This window comes from Neolamprologus multifasciatus, chromosome 18 (assembly GCF_963576455.1).
Source record: "Neolamprologus multifasciatus chromosome 18, fNeoMul1.2, whole genome shotgun sequence".
NCBI lineage: Eukaryota > Metazoa > Chordata > Actinopteri > Cichliformes > Cichlidae > Neolamprologus > Neolamprologus multifasciatus.
Genome location: NC_140456.1, coordinates 4,100,236 through 4,112,199, shown reverse-complemented (window position 1 = coordinate 4,112,199; position 11,964 = coordinate 4,100,236). Strand labels below are relative to the sequence as shown.

The 11,964-nt window shown below is 44.9% G+C and overlaps 1 protein-coding gene and 1 long non-coding RNA gene across 7 annotated transcripts in view; both read right to left on the bottom strand.

The window, feature by feature from the left end:
* Positions 1 to 11,964, bottom strand: part of LOC146497066 (tripartite motif-containing protein 16-like) — a 112,049-nt gene that overhangs the window by 25,059 nt on the left and 75,026 nt on the right. The gene's annotated exons all lie outside the window — the stretch shown is intronic.
* Positions 1,600 to 6,576, bottom strand: LOC146497076 (uncharacterized). 6 transcript variants are annotated; one of them, XR_014870702.1, is made up of 6 exons: positions 6,117 to 6,575; positions 3,514 to 4,286; positions 2,885 to 3,041; positions 2,524 to 2,632; positions 2,297 to 2,418; positions 1,600 to 2,154 (listed from the first exon to the last, which is right to left on the bottom strand). It is a non-coding gene; the product is annotated as an uncharacterized LOC146497076 (long non-coding RNA). The 6 variants fall into 6 exon arrangements; XR_014870703.1 differs by having other exon boundaries at positions 2,297 to 2,632; positions 3,514 to 4,027; positions 4,105 to 4,286; XR_014870704.1 differs by having other exon boundaries at positions 2,594 to 2,632; positions 6,117 to 6,573.

The following is an 11,964-nucleotide window of genomic DNA, read 5'->3' as shown; positions in this document are numbered from 1 at the left end:
TAGCTCTCTACAGCTGTAACACTTTCACACTTTGCAAATCATTTCACGTTTTTGATAGTTATGAAGACAGAATATGTTTTAAGGTCATGCTAGGCGGTTGCTATGGTGGTTGCTGTGGACTTGGGTGGACCGCGTCCGATTCCTGTTATTAGCACTTTGCCTCACAATGACAGTGCAACTTTACCTAACCTAACCTTTAAAGTATCTGATATAGGATAGAAAAATGAAGCAACCAGAGATTTAATGATGAAGACTCTGGGTTCTGTAGTTCACATTTACAGTCCTGAATGACTCTTTGCATATAATTTATTGAAGAGGACTTTAGAATGCACTTTACATTTAGACTGTTGCTGTTTAATTTTTTACATTGTTGCTGTGTTATGTCATGCATAAGGTTCACCTGCTGGGGGTTTGATGGATCAGCTGGACAATACAGTCAAAGACAGACTTCATTCATCATATGCAAGAATCCTAGTTGGATTTTTGTTTTCACTCATATTTTTGAACCAAATATTGAAAACAATTCTGACAGACTGGATACCTGGTCATGTGTACATTACCTTGTACTCAAGCATCCCAGGACAGAGCCCTGCCCCACCATGAGCCTGGGTGGATACGTGGTTATAATTTAAAAGGACCGATACTGAATATGAATATTTCATGAAAATTGAATTATAATACAAATTAGTAATAAGGGTTTCTCTGCGCCCTTATCTACCCCATACTCAAAGAGCTGCGGGCAGAGAGGGTGACAGGAGAGGATGGCACTGAAGAGAAGATGCTCGGTTTCTGGAGTCTCCTGGTCCTGTCAGTATTAGTAGGATGCATCTGCTGTGTCTTCTCGTGGATGCTCACCTACCTTGACTCGTTCCAGCCTGGTATGGATTTCCCAACACTGCGGACAGTGGCCCACGTCAGAGACGTTTAATATTGATTACATATGTCTGAATTGCTAACCCTAACCCTAGCTCAACAGACCACAATGCCCTGTCAGTATTATTACATGCTGTGAACATAAGTAGCTTTGATCACAGTTTATGTTGTAAAAGAGAAGGAATGTTGAAAAAAGATCAACATTGGGATATTATTTCTTCCAAACTGACCAGAAACATGCTTGTCAGACTCTCACAGCAAAGGATCGGACTCACTGTGCATGACGGCTCGGGCCAATGATGTCTGTTAGATTGTCAGTTGTTTAGTGTGCTTCTGTACAGTTAGGGTCACCGTCTCTATTTCAGAATAATTAATATGTGGAAAACACTAAAAGTTGATTGCCTTCCAATATTCTAGCATAATTAAAAAAATTAGACTTTGTAAGTACATATTGTTACAGTCCTAATTCCAATATGATTCCTCATAACTCCTGCTTTGAAATACTGAACTTTAAAATTTACCTGATGAAAGATCATTTACAATGGCACTCTGTCAGGATCATTCTGACTATAAGATCACTGTATTAATCTGAATCCTTCTGAAATGTGCTGTGAATGAATGCTGATGCAACTCACTGTGGGAAAGCTGTTAATAAAATGAATCTGTGACACATGCAACACATTCACAGAGGAAGAGGACACAAAGGGAGGACACGCAGAGGCTGTGTTAAAGTCAGAAATCCAAATCTTTAGTCAAAAACAGGCGGCGGTTACAAACAGGAAGACAAGCAGTCCATCAAACAGTCTACAGGGTCAAACATACAGAGAATTCAAACAGCAGTAAAAAATAACTGGACTCTGAAAAACTTAAAGCAATGTGTGACGCAATAAAAGTATATTCACTGTATTATCATCAATTACAAAAGAGAAAAAGAGAAAAGGAGAAAAACGATGATTTCTAAGAAAATAAACCTTGATGGAAACATACAGAATGTAAACTGTGTGAGTTTGGTGAACTTTGTTAGTAACAAATGAGGAAAAAAAAGAGAGAGACAAAAACTCAGTATTCATTAATAATTAGAAAACATCGAAACATTCTGGTCGTGGATTTTTACAGTCTTAGTTCCGCTCGCTGTCATCATTATAATCATCATGATCAATGGTGAGGTCCTGAGGTGGGCGGGGCTGTCTCTGATGATGTCACCATGAAGGAACAGCATCTGGCACGTGTTGCTGAAACATCCCAGTACACTGGTGTCGTTTCCTCTCCAGCTGTTTGACACTTCAACATTAAGGGGAAGAAGAAGAAACAGTGTTAGGTCAGGTGACCACATGGTTTCTAAAATAACTGACAGGAAGTAACCAGGCCATTGGAAATGGATGGCATGTGTTTAGAGTTACTGTAGTTGGGTAACTCTACTTACCAAAAGCAGAAGCACACAGATGACAGATCAGATGCTGAATGTTGCAGGAACATGCTCACGTGTGGTGATCATCCAGTGCTGCTCCGGCAGGTTACACAGTCCAAGACTGATATGCTGCCCATCTGAGAGTTTGAAAACACACATGCAAAGATTTATTTTGTATTACAGTCAAAGTTGGATGTTCATTTTTGTCCTTTAAAAATGTTTGTGTATTTGAAAGCACTAACATTTAAGGATGACTTGGATCGTCTCCTTTAAAGGGGAGACAAGTGTATCCACTGATCTACGTCACTTTACCTGGATGATGACTCCTCTCTCCCTCACTCAGAAACACTCCTAATATAACCAAGCAAATATATAATATTCAAGATTTACTTACATCATTACAAAAACAGCAAAAACATCTCCCTTTGATTCTATTTCTCCATTCCTGCTGAACATCAGGCAAGAAATATCTCAGTAAATCACAGTAAAATGTAAAGCACATATTTTCTCTGCTTTGTCTAAACTCTGCAGAGCCTCTGTCAAGAAAAACATATCTGTAAGCATAAAACAAATATACATTTCATAACACTGCACTGGACAAACCTCGGTCAGTTGATTTCCTCTGTGTAGTGCAGACGAGCATCAGGCAGCAAGTCGAGATGGTGAGATGGACTGGTGTCCTTTGTGACTCTGCTGGTTTTTCTGAGGAAACACCACCGTCTCTCCACACCGTCACCATCTGTGAGCACAAACTGCCGCTCTGCCAGCATGTAGGAAATCACATATCACACACACAGGGGTGAAGAACCATTAGAGCTCAACTTTGAATACTTTAGATCTAAACAGATCAAACGAGCTCTTAGTTTCAACAATCAGTGAACAGACAAACAATGATACTGATTCTGTATGAATACAATACGGTATTTTCAATTCAGGTGTCAAATTAATTTATTAAAACTAATACAGATATATGTATATATATTTTGATAAATTAGTTTGCTAAATTATAAGAATACATTTTTTTATTATTTTTTTTCATTTAACAATTGCAACTGAAAGAAATTAAATATTGAACAAAAATATATTGTCACATTCTGAGCATGCTCAGCACGCTGACAGACTTGAAGTTGCTACAGATTTTAAGAAGTGATAATTTTATTTTTCATCTGTTTAATCAAACATTTGATGCCTCAGCTGTCTCAGTCCTATAGCGTTCTGCAACTACAACTAACCTGAGGCTTGGATTTGGCTGCAGGTGCCCCTGTACATCCTTCTCAGCAGCACACATGTGGGTACCATTTAATCACACTTCTTCCTGAGCTTTGCTTCATCACAAGACCAAAGGTGGCATCCCGTGTCACGGTCTTATCATCATCCAGAAGAAACATTTGAAGAAACATCATGGAGAAGAAACATTTACACGCCTCCTGGTTTTGTTTTCTGATCCTGCAAAAAGACTGAGGACAACAAAGCCCAGAGAACACGAGATACACAACATCCAACATTCAGACTCAACAGCCTCCATAAATGAAGAGCACCAGGTTGGTTCAGTTATAGTAGATATAAGCATACTTCACATTACTGGGTATGAATAATAATGAGGAGGTAAACTTTGAAGATGCAGAGCATGATGTCCCATCATCAGACTGTAAACAAACATCCACCAGGCTTCTTTGCTGTCAGAGGGGATGATTCTCCCATCAGGGATCAGTAGAGTGTATTAACCTGTGGTATAAGCAGCAGTCACTGAAATATTACTGTTTCAGATAAGAAATCTAGCACATAAAAGCCAGGGTGGGAGGGATCTCTGCAAACTGACTTACCTCTGCAAGTGTGAAGCTCAACAAAAATCTGACTCTCCAGTCACAGACAAACAAAAAACTCCAGCTGGGAGATAGAAAACGCTGTCTGGGTCTTGCTGGATGTTGCTGGTCAGAGTCCACACATTAGCAGAGTGCTTCTTGGTCCCACTGACCCATGTGGACAGCGACTGTGGAGAACTGTTCTGGAAAATGGAAAAGAGAATTAAAATAACAAAAAGCCAAACAGGATTTCCACAAAGACTCTCTTGGAATCAGCAATAAAAAACACTGGTTCATATTTCAATTAAATATGAACAGGTTCCTTAAATGCACGCAGTTCAGATCTGATTTCATTTAATTTCCTTCACACAGCACATTTGTCCAGGCTGACAGGTAAACATAGAATTAATCTCAGGTAACATGACTCATAGTAGAGATTCAGTAAGAAAGATTGTCAGCTCTAATATTATTACCACACAATCCAAGGACACACCAACAGCTCAGATTTCTAGAACTATTTAAACAAATGTCTTCTGAATATTCAATTCAGGTTCACAGTGGGAGGGTGGGGGGTGTCGTGGAATTTTTTAAATAAAGTCTGCAACACAGAAAGAGCTGTGATCAAGCTATTTATTACTGCGCGCAGGAGAGCCAACACACATCAAACATCACAGTTCAGTCATGTCAGCGCTGCCACAGAAGTGGTGCTCCTACTCCTTTATGCACTCCAAGGAAGTTACAAACTGATCCTACCACACTTCACGTGTCTCGTTATGAAACCTAACGGATCAATGGTTACGCTGTTTTGTGACCTTGGCCTTATCAGCACCTGTAAAGGGATTTGTTTTCTCAAACTGCTGAAGTAAGTTCATTTATTTTTCGAAACTTTCACTGAACAGTCTATAACAGTGTCACTAAGCATATGCATAAGCACTTAAAAACTTTAAATGAGAATAACAGAAAATTTCTATTACAGAGGCTAGAGCCTGTCCCAGTAGTCATAGGTAGAGCACACCTGGACAGGTCACCAGTCTGTCAGAGGACTAACACAGAGACAGACATCAGAGTAACAAATCTATTTAAAATTAATGTAAGTTTGCTGCAGCTGTATGTATGAACATGTGTTTCTGTGCTCACAGTCCACCTCTGAGGAACCTGCAGTTCATTTTAAGTCTACTTTAAACAGACCTCACAAAAGGCTGATGTGGCTGGATCAGTAGTCTGATTTAAGTACGATACCTTTGGCCAGGGATTAATCTGGTGCATCGCTTCACTGCAGTCTTATGTATTTTCCCCACACCTGAATTTTAAAAAATACCGATATATACAAATAACAGCTTCAGCTGATGCAGCCTGACTCAATCCTAAATGTTCAGCACACAGAGACACAGAGGGACTGTTTAAAGTTTAGTGTTAACCTGAGTCACTGATCATTTACAGTATTACAGAGTCTGGCAGTCTTTGCATGATGTCCACGTCACTGTACGTTTCTAGCTGACTCTCAGGTGTGACAGGTGTGCCAGCAGGAAAGAGTAATAATAACCTGCATCCTGAGGTTTGTCATGCAGGATTAAAGGAGCCAGGCTTTGTTCACACAGCTAGGATTGTATTTTACACTGACCCTGGGTCAGTATAAGTATCATACAGTTTAAACGAAGCACTGAAACTTGCACATATTTATTACAGATGCACTGAAGCTAATCGAGATATTTGCTGTCAATCTGTGGCTGCGATTAAACACTTTACTGGAAACTTTACTAACTAGTAACTTCATCAGTCATGACAGAAGCTAATATTTCTGTGCTAACATCGTTTAAACAGTAACAGCTTTACTCCAATATAAGCTAACGTTTACACCGTAACTTTAAGCTAGCACCATAAAGACGGTAAAACACGTAATAATATCTACAAATGCATCTTAAAGCTGTTATATTAGCACTCGGTGTATTACTAACATAACCACATTAACATTATTGACACTCGCTGACTTTTAATAGTCATTCTATAAATGCTGTCCGTTTAAATGGTCTTACCTGTAAACACTGCTGCATCCACCGGATTCCAGCCAGAGTGGATTCTGGAGTCTTCCCACGCTCCTGTTAGTGATCCTCCATCTGGATGGATGATAACAACCTTCTGAACAATCTAGCAGGAGATGGCCCATATCTATGGGACTGATTTGTGCTAATAACGCCCATTGTATGGACTGATAACAGCCGAAGCGGGTGAATAAAGTCACCCAGTCGCTAGCTGTGCCATTACCCAGCATACATCACTCCCTCCATAAATGCAATAAACGATACAAAAGTATCGTTCTACCTGTTTTTCAGGTAGTTGTTTACATTATATAATTTATTGTGTTCAGTATACGTCACTACAATGTGATTTAGGAAATATATAAATATACAGACAACAGGCTCTTCCGCGCAATCTCTTGTCGTCAATAAGCAACGTTAAGGGAGCAGCATAGTATTCAATGAGAGGACCCTGCACGTCGATAAGTGAAGCAGAGGGAGCCTGACCATGAATCACACATTTGACGAGTTGGGAGTGAGAACGTGTTGATTAAACATCTCACACAGCCCTTCATCTGTGACCCTTAGCAAACCCACTGGATATCTACCTGTACATAAAGGAGATCAGATCAGTTCCATCTAGACCAGCTGTAACAGGAAAATGCTGCTTACACTTTGATGCATCACTTTCAGTTTGTCATATAAGACAATATATCAGATTGAGGCATTATTTTCCTGCAGTGAGTAAATCTACTTTGTACTTTACTCCTTTCTTTTAGGTAAAGGGTCTAAACAGTACTTGTACACAGTGGAAATCCCATAAGAACGTCTCCTGAACTCTGAAAAATAACAAAACAAAGACTAAAAGGAGGTCATGGGTGCTGATGATGATGATGATGATGATGATGATGAGTAGCATGCATTTAAAAAGTGACTGATGTCCTAGAATACAACAGAACAGTGTCTCTACAAACTTATGAAAACATGACAGTCTTGCATTAGTTTGTATTCTTATGATTTCAAAAAACAAGGGAAAAATCTCCTTGAAATCCACAATTCCTTTTTGTTATTTCTTAGTGTGTGACGTATTTTATTGCCTTTATGATTGGTGCAAACAGTTTCCTGATTCATAATGGAAATAGATTTTAGACACAGGAGGAACACGCAGTGATCAGCAGGAGCAGCTTGGAGTCCAGTCTTCTTCACACTGAGGAGGGACATATATGCAGGAACAGTTGTCATAACTGTTACAACCACCAGATGGCGAAAGAGTCCCACTGCAACTTTAAGCCATGAAGGATATGTCTTGATGTTTGCTTGTGATTAATCTGCTTTATGTGAGTCTTTTTCAGAAAGTAACAGTAATATGTCTGATTATATGTCTTTAATCAGTAAAGTCTCGCTTTGCTAGAAATAAATCCATCCATCCATCCATCCATCCATCCATCTTCATCCGCTTTATCCGGGGCCGGGTCGCGGGGGCAGCAGCCTAAGCAAAGAGGCCCAGACCTCCCTCTCCCCAGCCACCTCCTCCAGCTCATCCGGGGGAACACCAAGGCGTTCCCAGGCCAGCCGAGAGATATAATCTCTCCAGCGTGTCCTGGGTCTGCCCCGGGGCCTCCTCCCGGTGGGACATGCCTGGAACACCTCACCCAGGAGGCGCCCAGGGGGCATCCTTACCAGATGCCCAAACCACCTCAACTGGCTCCTTTCGATGTGGAGCAGCAGCGGCTCTACTCTGAGCCCCTCCCGGATGGCCGAACTTCTCACCCTATCTCTAAGGGAGATGCCAGCCACCCTTCGGAGGAAGCTCATTTCCACCGCTTGTATCCGCGATCTCGTCCTTTCGGTCACTACCCACAGCTCGTGGCCATAGGTGAGGGTAGGGACGTAGATCGACCGGTAAATTGAGAGCTTCGCTTTTACACTCAGCTCCCTCTTCACCACGACGGACCGGTGCAGCGTCTGCATTACTGCAGCTGCAGCCCCAATCCGTCTGTCGATCTCCGGCTCCCTTCTCCCATCACTCGCGAACAAGACCCGAGATACTTGAACTCCTCCACTTGGGGCAGGACCTCATCCCCGACCCGGAGTGGGCACTCCACCCTTTTCCGGCTGAGAACCATGGCCTCAGATTTGGAGGTGCTGATCCTCATTCCCGCTGCTTCACACTCGGCTGCGAACCGCTCCAGTGCGAGCTGGAGGCCCTCACCCGATGAAGCCAACAGAACCACATCATCCGCAAAGATCAGAGATGAGATCCTGAGGCCACCAAAGCGAAAGCCCTCCGCCACTTGGCTGCGCCTAGAAATCCTGTCCATAAAAATTATGAACAGAACCGGTGACAAAGGGCAGCCCTGGCGGAGCCCATCACCCACCGGAAACGAGTCCGACTTATTGCCGGCAATGCGAACCAAGCTCTTGCAACGGTTGTATAGGGATCGAATGGCCCGTAGCAATGGGCCAGACACCCCATACTCCCGCAACACCTCCCACCCGACACCCCGAGGGACACGGTCGAATGCCTTCTCCAAGTCCACAAAACACATGTAGACTGGTTGGGCAAACTCCCATGCACCCTCAAGTATCCTCGAGAGGATGAAGAGCTGGTCCAGTGTTCCGCGACCAGGACGAAAACCGCATTGTTCCTCCTGCATCAGAGGTTCGACTAGCGGACGAACTCTCCTTTCCAGCACCCTGGCATAGACTTTCCCGGGGAGGCTGAGGAGTGTGATCCCCCTGTAGTTGGAACACACCCTCCGGTCCCCCTTCTTAAAGATGGGGACCACCACCCCGGTCTGCCAATCCACGGGTACTGCCCCTGATCTCCACGCAACATTGCAGAGGCGTGTCAGCCAGGACAGCCCTACAACGTCCAGAGCCTTCAGGAACTCGGGGCGGACCTCATCAACACCAGGGGCTCTGCCACCAAGGAGTTGTTTAACTGCCTCAGTGACCTCGCCCCCAGAAATTGGCGGGTCATTCCCCTCATCCCCAGACTCTGCTTCCTCCTTGGAAGACGCGTCAGTGGGATTAAGGAGGTCCTCGAAGTATTCCTTCCACCGCCTGACAATTTTCTCAGTCGACGTCAGCAGCGCTCCGCCAGCACTATACACAGTGCAGGTAGAGCACCGCTTTCCCCTCCTGAGACGCCTGACGGTTTGCCAGAACCTCTTCGAGGCAGTCCGAAAGTCTTTTTCCATGGCCTCTCCGAACTCCTCCCACACCCGAGTTTTTGCTTCAGTCACTGCCCGAGCCGCATTCCGCTTGGCCTGTCGATACCTGTCGGCTGCCTCCGGAGTCCCACAGGCTAACCAAGCCCGATAGGACTCCTTCTTCAGCCTGGTGGCTCCCTTCACCTCTGGTGTCCACCATTTGGTTCGGGGATTACCACCACGGCAGGCACCAACCACCTTGCGGCCGCAGCTCAATGCAGCAGCTTCGGCAATGGAGGCGCTGAACATGGTCCATTCGGACTCGATGTCCCCCGCCTCCCTCGGAATGCTGTTGAAGCTCTGCCGGAGGTGTGCGTTGAAGATCTCGCGGACTGGGGCCTCTGATAGTCGTTCCCAGCACACCCTCACTACGCGTTTAGGTGCACCAGGTCTGTCCAGCGTCCTCCCCCGCCACCTGATCCAACTCACCACCAGGTGGTGATCAGTTGACAGCTCAGCCCCTCTCTTTACCCGAGTGTCCAGAACATATGGTCGCAGGTCTGGTGATACGATTACAAAATCGATCATCGACCTACGGCCTAGAGCGTCCTGGTGCCACGTGCACTTATGGACACTCTTATGTTCGAACAAGGTGTTCGTTATGGCCAAACTGTGATTAGCACAGAAGTCCAATAACAAAGCACCGCTCGGGTTCAGATCAGGGAGGCCGTTCCTCCCAATCACGCCCCTCCAGGTCTCGCTGTCGTTACCCACGTGAGCATTGAAGTCCCCCAGCAGGACAACAGAGTCTCCAGGTGGAGCACCTTCCAGCACCCCCCCCCCAGGGACTCTAAGAAGGCTGGGTACTCCGAACTGCCACTCGGTGCATAAGCGCAGATGACAGTCAGGACCCGTTCCCCGACCCTAAGGCGCAGGGAACAAACCCTCTCGTCCACCGGGAAAAACCCCAACGTACCGGCAGCAAGCCGAGGGGATATTAGAATACCCACCCCAGCCCGCCGCCTCTCCCCAGGGGCAACTCCAGACTGAGACAGAGTCCAGCCCCTCTCCAGGAGACTGGTTCCAGAGCCCAAGCCGTGCGTAGAGGTGAGCCCGACTATATCTAGCCGGTACCTCTCAACCTCACGCACTAACTCAGGCTCCTTCCCCACCAGAGAGGTGACATTCCATGTCCCTATTGCCAGTCTTGGCAGCCGGGGGTCAGTCCGCCAGGGCCTCCGCTCCTGGCCGCCACCCGGCACACAATGCACCCGACCCCTATGGCGCCTCCTGCGGGTGGTGGGCCTGCGGGAGGATGGGCCCATGTCTCCTCTTCGGGCTGTGCCCGGCCGGGCCCCATGGACTAAGACCCGGCCACCAGACGCTCGCCCTCGGGCACCCTCCCCGGGCCTGGCTCCAGGGCGGGGCCCCGGTAACCCTATCCCGGGCAGGGTAAACTGTTCCCTCGGTGTTTTTTTCATAGGGGTCTTCTGAATCGCTCTTTGTCTGGTCCCTCACCCAGGACCAATTTGCCATGGGAGACCCTACCAGGGGGCAAATGCCCGCAGACAACATAGCCCCTGGGATCCCTGGGACACACAAACCCCTCCACCACGATAAGGTTGCGATTCACGGAGGAGCTAGAAATAAATCAATAATAAAATTGTAAACATGCAGCTGTATGTTAGAAGTCAAAGGGTCCTTAAGTCTTCTGTAAATTGACGGGGATCAAATGAAGGACACAAGTATCTGTTCTTACTCTAATAAATGCTGCTTTAATATCCAACAGACTATTTTCCTTCCTCATCAGCAGTAAACAGCTCGACTGCGTCTGTGCATTTGTGTCCTCCATACTTGTTTACACAGACATCTCAGGCTTGATGCCACGATGCAGTGTAGAAACCTGACAACCCTCTGACTCATGTTCAAATGTTCAAGGACATTTCTCAGGATCATGGATGACCCCTTTTTGACATTTGGACTTTCATTAATAATATTTGTGTTTCTGAGTCATTTTTGTGGAGACTTCTGTCCAACGTAGTGTCCAAATGAAGCCTGAAGCTTTTCTTCACCCTCTTGTCAGATGGTCAGCAACAAAACTCTGTTCCAACCAATGTCTGATAAGAGATGAGACACAGCAGCTGAGCAAATGATCATTTCATGCTGAAGACATCCTCAGACAGAATTAAATACATACATAAACACAGCCTGGTGCCAATAACACAGCTAATGACACTGCTGTATCTCTGGCTTTACTGATTAAAGACCATATCTGAAGGAAATCTTTGAACACAACAGAAAGTGACCTTTTAAACCTGCGACACTGATGCTGCATTCAAGGACCATTAAAAACATTTTAAAGGACTTAAGAACATCAAGAAAATGTGACTTGTTTCTCTGTAATGAAGCTGTTTTAGTGAAGAAAGTTGAAAGGTCACAGAGCGACTGCTGAATCTTCTGCTCTAAACATGAACTCTGAACTTTGTGATGCTTCAGGAGGAAAACTGCTTCAGTTATTCTCTCAGATTAGTTTCATATTTTCTGCATCAGATTTGAGTGAGATCCTGGAATGAAGACAGAAGAAAAGACTTTGTTCAAAGTTTGATTTATAGTCAAACCTTCCAGTTTATTCACACAATAAAACATCAACACAATATATGAATTCATTCATTAAAATCACAGTTTTTCCTCATTTGTTTGATGATTTTGAC